This window comes from Scylla paramamosain, unplaced genomic scaffold (assembly GCF_035594125.1).
Source record: "Scylla paramamosain isolate STU-SP2022 unplaced genomic scaffold, ASM3559412v1 Contig128, whole genome shotgun sequence".
Classification (NCBI taxonomy): Eukaryota; Metazoa; Arthropoda; class Malacostraca; order Decapoda; family Portunidae; genus Scylla; species Scylla paramamosain.
The window spans coordinates 22,501-30,000 of record NW_026973793.1 but is presented as its reverse complement, the minus strand read 5'-3'; the positions used below and the strand labels follow the sequence as shown (position 1 = coordinate 30,000).

At 38.3% G+C, this 7,500-nt stretch overlaps 2 long non-coding RNA genes across 3 annotated transcripts in view; both read left to right on the top strand.

Moving 5' to 3' along the window:
• LOC135099425 (uncharacterized) overlaps window positions 1-4,620 on the top strand; it is a 5,576-nt gene extending 956 nt beyond the window's left edge. For both annotated transcript variants that reach the window (XR_010267929.1, XR_010267930.1), the window contains exons 3-6: window positions 558-639; window positions 1,132-2,492; window positions 3,017-3,048; window positions 3,387-4,620. This is a non-coding gene — a long non-coding RNA (uncharacterized LOC135099425). The remainder of the gene's footprint in view (window positions 1-557; window positions 640-1,131; window positions 2,493-3,016; window positions 3,049-3,386) is intronic.
• A 1,926-nt stretch (window positions 4,621-6,546) lies between these two features.
• The window catches only part of LOC135099424 (uncharacterized), a 9,445-nt gene continuing 8,491 nt past the window's right edge, over window positions 6,547-7,500 (top strand). The window contains exon 1 of the long non-coding RNA XR_010267928.1: window positions 6,547-6,664. This is a non-coding gene — a long non-coding RNA (uncharacterized LOC135099424). The remainder of the gene's footprint in view (window positions 6,665-7,500) is intronic.

Below are 7,500 nucleotides of genomic sequence, written 5' to 3'. Positions count from 1 at the left end.
TTTAAATTATCAGCAAACAACCTAACTACTATGTTTAATTAATGATATTGACGCAACATAATGTATCAGTTCTGTCCACCTCCCTGATGCAAGAGTTAACCAGTATTCTCAGTCTTTCACCACTATTCTGTCCACCTCCCTGATACAAGAGTTAACCAGTATTCTCAGTCTTTCACCACTATTCTGTCCACCTCCCTGATACAAGAGTTAACCAGTATTCTCAGTCAATCACCACTATTCTGTCCACCTCCCTGATGCAAGAGTTAACCAGTATTCTCAGTCTTTCACCACTATTCTGTCCACCTCCCTGATACAAGAGTTAACCAGTATTCTCAGTCTTTCACCACTATTCTGTCCACCTCCCGGATGCCAGAGTTAACTAGTATTCTCAGTCTTTCACCACTATTCTGTCCACCTCCCTGATGCAAGAGTTAACCAGTATTCTCAATCATTCATCCCTTTCTCTGGTAAACATTCCCTGCCTGCCTCTATTTCCACCTTCCTGTGACTTGAACTCTTTCAGAAGGGAAAAAAAAGGTAATTAAGAATTATTTCAGGTGACCCGAGACCTGCCAAGACCTTCCCAGGACGTTCCCAGGACCTTCCAAGACCCACAATGACCCACAGATGAAGATACAGGTGATAAATGAGCTGGTTTGTTTATTTGTCTTGTTGTATCTCACTTTATTAATGAAAGGAGATGAGATGAGTATTTATGAGATGAGGTGAGACAAATGGTACCAGAATTAGTCTTTGGCTCAGCTTAGGAATTGATAATGCATTGATTCAGACACACAGAGAGAGAGAGAGAGAGAGAGAAAGAGAGATAAATAAATAAATATAACCAGTGTTTTTTATCAATTATCTTTTCCAATTGTTACTCAGAGAGAGAGAGAGAGAGAGAGAGAGAGAGAGAGAGAGAGAGATAGATGAGTAACAATTGGAAAAGATAATTGATAAAAAACACTGGTTATATTTATCTAAGACAATTAAAACACCAAGAAAATGCCTCAAAACACACACACACACACACACACACACACACACTCAAAAACTTAATATTCTGAAAAAAAAACTGTAAATAAAATAAAAAAAATACATTGCCGGTGACTAACACTAAATATTTTTCAGATTTAAGAAGTGCGATGATGCGACACACAGACAGACAGACAGACAGACAGGTGTGGGATGAGTGCTGGCATACTGAAGGTCAAGAGGTCAAGAGGTCAAGAGTCACGTGTTGAGTCGTATGGGTCACCAGACAGGTCACCCACCTAACCCCACTCAGCCTGTCAGTTCAGCAGCAACACTCATGGAAGAATTTGCCGCAAGCTGTGCCTCTCTGTGCTTGTTATCCGAACCTTGTGTCTAATATTGCCTTAATGTTGTGTGTGTGTGTGTGTGTGTGTGTGAGAGAGAGAGAGAGAGAGAGAGAGAGAGAGAGAGAGAGAGAGATTTTGTTACTCGTCATGTCCCCTGTACCACTTGAAGACCTCCACCAGACCCCCTCTTAGTCACCCTTGTTGTGTCCCCTGTACCACTTGAAGACCTCCACCAGACCCCCTCTTAGTCACCCTTGTTGTGTCCCCTGTACCACTTGAAGACCTCCACCTGACCCCCTCTTAGTCACCCTTGTTGTGTCCCCTGTGCCACTTGAAGACCTCCACCAGACCCCCTCTTAGTCACCCTTGTTGTGTCCCCTGTACCACTTGAAGGTCTCCACCAGACCCCCTCTTAGTCACCCTTGTTGTGTCCCCTGTACCACTTGAAGGTCTCCACCAGACCCCCTCTTAGTCACCCTTCTCTGAGGTACAATAGTGTCTAGTCATCCTTCCTATGTCATCCTTGTGTAATCAGGAATAATTATCAGCATTTGTACTCCTCCTCTTCCTCCTCCTTCTGTCTGTCTGTCTGTCTGTCTGTCTGTCTGCCTACCAGTTAAAATGATCAATGTAGTCAGTTATACTTGTGGATACTGTGTGTGTGTGTGTGTGTGTGTGCGTGCGTGTATATGAATTAATGTTTATTGTGAAGTATCTGCCTGCCTGCTTGCAAATTAATTATCAATATAGTTACTGTTTGTGTGTTTGTGTGTTATAAAGTTAATCTTGTAGTGTATTATTGATTGTATTCCACATGTATGGGCTGGCCAGACGTGATGTACTGTGACAGCCAGAACCTTGACATATACTGCTTGATAAAATGAAAATAAGCAAAAATACACGAATAAAGTACAAATTTTGAGCCGAACTAATGAGGACTTTCTCTCGTCTTTTTCAGAGGTGCGTACATCTGCGAGTCACTCCAACCAACCTCTTATATCCTACCTTATTCTGATATATTAGGTTAGATTCAGTTAGGTTACTTATATTGGGGGCCTGTCTTCCTTACTAACCTAACCTAACCTAACCCATTCCTTCCTTCTCGTCAAGCTGTTGGTGGGAGAAGCCCCAGGACTCTCAAGCGTGGGTTGAGTCACAACTGCGGGTGTGGTAAGTGTCTTTCTGACCTGTTACGTTAATTTGTTTTTTCAGAATTTATTTATTTATTTTTTAATCTGTGTGTCTGTGTGTGTGTCTGTCCATCCCAGCCTCTCCCAGTGCATCCCAGCCTCTCCCAGTGCATCCCAGCCTCTTAATTTTTTTTTTTTTTTTTTTTTTGTGTGTGTGTGTGTGTGTGTGTGTGTGTCTTTTTTAAATGTTTGGTCAAGTCAACATTCTGATTTAAGAGAAAATTGTCACTCACTCCAAGATTGAGTTAAGTAATAATTTCTTTAGGTCAAAATTAATGTGAAAAAGTGTATTAAATTTGTTATTTTTTGGCCATTCATTGATTGATTCATTAATTTGTGTGTTAAGGGAGAGTACTCTTGTAAAAAATCATTCATTCATTCCTTGAGTTTGTAGGAGTGAGTGAAATAATTTATTCCTAATGTAATTTAATACCCAAATGAAGGAGGGAGGTTTGTGAACTAATGTTTCTCCCTCTTCTCCCTCTCTCCCTCTCTCCCTAACAGCTAGCTCACCTTGAAGTCAGACGGGGCTCACGGTAAGTCTTGTGTTCTGTTACTATAAACTGGTGGATATATTTGTTATATATATATTAGTGATTACTTGTACAATGACAACACTTTCAGATGACACAAATTTCCATCTTAATTTAATGGTATCCCTCCTCTCCTCCATGTCTCCTCTCCACAAATTATACCTACATCCACAAGTCCTCCACCTTTTCCTATGAGACTTTCCTCCACTAATTATACCTCATTTCCAACCACAGATGTTCCACTTTTCCTATGAATGTGTCCATCTCTTAATCCACTCAAAATAATCTTTTTTTTTCCCTCTCAGAAGCTAACTTAGTAATTACAAGTTTTTCCATCACAGTGTTGCAGTGTTGCAGTGTTGCAGATCTTCACCCAAACAAGGGGAGTATTGTTTTTTTTGTGTTTTGTATATATATATTTTTTTTTTGGGGGGGGAGGGGGTCTGGGGATAGCTATCTGCGGTGTGCGTCTGTGCGTGCGTCTGTGTGTGTGTGCGTCTGTGTGTGCGTCTGCGTGTGCGTCTGTGCACGTGCGTCTGTGTGCGTGCATCTGTGTGTATGTCTTTTTTTTGGTTGTGTGTGTGAATTTTTTTTTGGTATAAATATATAGGTGGCAGGCCATAGTGTTAGGATATTTGACACAGATTAATATAGAAGATGGTTTAAGTTAGTTATTAATATAGAAGATGGTTTAAGTTAGTTAAGGGTTAAGTGAGGCATAGAGAGAGAGAGAGAGAGGGGAAGACAGATATTAATAGGATTAGCTTATATTTTTTTTAGGGTTTTAAGTAAGTATCTAGGTGGCAGGTCAGAATGATATAATATTTAACACAGATTAATATAGAAGATGGTTTTAAGTTAGTATATATCAAAGGGTTAAGTGAGGCATAGAGAGAGAGAGAGAAAGGGTTAATAGGATTAGAATGACAGGAGTATATATCAAAGGGTTAAGTGAGGCATAGAGAGAGAGAGAGAGATAGGGTTATTAATAGGATGACAGGAGTATATATCAAAGGGTTAAGTGAGGCATAGAAAGGGTTATTAATAGGATTAGGATGACAGGGTGTATGAATGTTTAACTCAGATTATATTGAAAGTTTATTTCTTTATAATCTGAGTTTGTATGGCATGTTGAGTATTAGTATGTTATTTTTGTAGTGGTGGTAGTGGTGGTGGGACGTATGAATGATGATTTTTTTTTTTTTTTTTTGGTGGGGGGGGCAAGGGGGGTATATATATATAGTGTTATATAGATATTTTTTTTTTTTTTATCCCCAGATCTTTGGTAAGAGATCTGGGGATTGTATGTATGTATGTCTAGCCAGTATTTTGGTAAGATACTGGCTAGTGAGTGAGTGTGTGTGTGTGTGTGTGTGTGTGTGTGTGTGTGTGTGTGTGTGTGTACGTGTGTGTGTGTGCGTGCATATGTGTGTGTGCAGTTTTTTTTTTTAGGTTAGGTTAATTAGTTAAATAAATAAATAAGAGCATAGATATTAGTAATAATAAGAAAATTTGATATTAGTAATAATAAGAAAATTTGATATTAGTAATAAAAAAGAGGGTAAATAAATAAATAAATAAATAAATATAGGAATATTTATCAGGGGGGGGTACCTTAAGGGGGGGGTTGATGGCAGAAGGGGGGGGTACCTATAGCATACTAGAGAGAGGGGGGGGGGTGAGGAAGCTGTAATAATAAAATAAATAATAAAAAAATTTGAGGGTAAATAAATAAATAAAAATAGGAATATTTATCAGGTGCCGGTAGCAGAAGGGGGGGTTGATGGCAGAAGGGGGGGTACCTATAGCATACTAGAGAGAGGGGGGGGTGGGTGAGGAAGCTGTATGAATGATGAGTAGACTAGGGGGGGGTCAGGGTGGGTAATATATAATAATTTGTGTAATATTTCAACATTTGTTATATCGACATGCATACTGACACTTTTCTCCCAGACAGATAAGCCTGGCTGGTGAGACAGAGGGGGAGTGGCTCTCTATTTCATTATGTAAGTGATATGAGGTGACATGAGGTCGTCTGGCCAGCTGTGACCCTGTACATGTGATAGGCTTGGAATTTATTGTAATTGTCATTGTGTGTGTGTGTGTGTGTTTGTTTGTTTGTTAGTTAGTATACTGTGAATTATAGATGTTTGCTTAATATTTCCCATGAATTAACAAAAAAAGCACAATTCTATTAATATTTCTGTTTATTTATTGTAAACAAGACTTTTGTATACCAGTTTTTGGTGAATAAATCTATAGTTATTAACATTATACTCTTTTGAAACCTCCTACAGTGAGAGAGTGTCACAGGAAGGAGTAAACAGATATTGCTGTATATATATATTTTATTTTTATGTAGGAGTGACACTGGCCAAGGGCAACAAAAATCTAATGAAAAAAAAGGCCCACTGAAATGTCAGTCCCATAAAAGGGTGAAAGCAGTGGTCAAAAATTGATGAATAAGTGTGTTGAAACCTCCCTCTTGAAGGAATTGAAGTCACAGGAAGGTGGAAATACAGAAGCAGGCAGGGAGTTCCAGAGTTTACCAGAAAAAGGGATGAATGATTGAGAATACTGGTTAACTCTTGCATTAGAGAGGTAGACAGAATAGGAGTGAGAGAATGAGAAGACTGGTTAACTTTTGCATTAGAGAGGTGGACAGAATAGTGGTAAAAGAAAGAAGAAAGTTGTGCAGGGAGATAATGGGAGGAGGTGAGGTATGCAGTTAGCAAGATCAGAAGAACAGTTAGAATGAAAATAGCGGTAGAAGACAGATAGATATGCAACACTGCGGTGGTGAGGGAGAGGCTGAAGACACTCAGTTAGAGGAGAGGGACTGATGAGACGAACAGCTTGATAACAGGCTTTCTCTACAGTAAGCCTACCCAAATATAATCAGAATGTAGCCTCTTGTTTCAGGCCTACTTTGCAGTATTTCAGGGTACATGTGGGTTTAATAGCTCAGTAAGACGCAGGATCTACCAGCATAGGGCATAAATAATCATTTTGACGTATTTGAGCATATAAAGTCAGTTTGTTTACAAAATTACATTCGTTGCCTCAATTTCGTCTTCGGCTACAACTTGCAATATATGTTTTTTTTTTTTTTTTAGATATATTTAATATTTTATCGTTTTTTTTTATTAGATTATTCTTTTTTAAGCTTTTAGAAATATATAGTGTCAAATTTCTCAGTTGGCATTTTTGAATTTGTTTACTTTTCGGCTCTAAATCAGAATCGACTTTTTAGTATGGGTTATTACAAGTTTTTTGTGTTATTATGTTAATTAAGGTATTTCAACAATATATGGAAATGGAGGCAATCGATAATTTTCACGTGTTATTTATACATGACTTGACCTTATATAAATTAGAAAAAAACCCAAATATATGGTATTGTAAGGGCCTCTCAAAAAACAAAACCTCTTTAAAAACAATTCAACATTTTTAGAAATCATAAAATCTAACTTAGACTCGGAAATAAAAGAAATATTAGAATTCTCTCAATACAACGGATCCTCATAGGGCTCCTCCCCCTACCTCGGCCATTTTGTGGACAGACGGTGGAGAGTCGCAGAAGTGTTCACATTACTTCAGCCTTCACGACCATAACCAGGTAATTTATAAGATATATTATCAACAGGTAACCTTGCCAAGACCTTTAGCGCCATGTAACGAAGTGGGTGTCATATAAATAAGCGGAGACTGGAAATATGATCGATGTTCAGAGGAAGGGTTATGTCAGCTGGTTCATGTCCGCTGTTTGTCCGTGGTGCTCTTATTAACACTTAATTTGTGATGTTTGTAGATCACTTGCGGTGTTACTTCACTGATATTTTGTCCTTGGTGCTATAAATGTTATATTTGACCAGGTAAGGACGAGTTAGAACCGTGAAATATTGAGATATAGTGTAACAGCTGGTGCCATGAAAACCCTGCCTGGTGAGGTGACGTGAGGTACATTACGATATGATAACAAAAAATTCTGCCTTTAAAATTCCCTGTGGAGGTTTAAGCGTATATAAATGTTATCCAGGAGTGTGTGTGCACTATACTCAGGGAGGTTTGGTTTAATTAAGACCGTGAAATATTGAGTTATATGAAATAATAGGATTTTTTTTTATTTTTCATCAATATTTCGTTATATCATTTACTGTGTGGCTTGGATACGTCCATATATCGTCACGGAGCTTACGAACGTTAGATTAGAACCGTGTTTGGCTAGATATAGTGACAGATTAATGAGATTTTGCCAGATAAGATGGCCCAAAGATTTACAAATAAACATTGTTGTCTAAGAGAGAGAGAGAGAGAAATTTAATGTGTTTTCATGAGGACAGTAACCAATATGTAAATGTCTCTCTCTCTTTCTCTCTCTACTACTACTACTACTACTACTACTACTAGTGGTGGAAGGCCATCACCTGCCTATATTTAGTTATTATTATATTA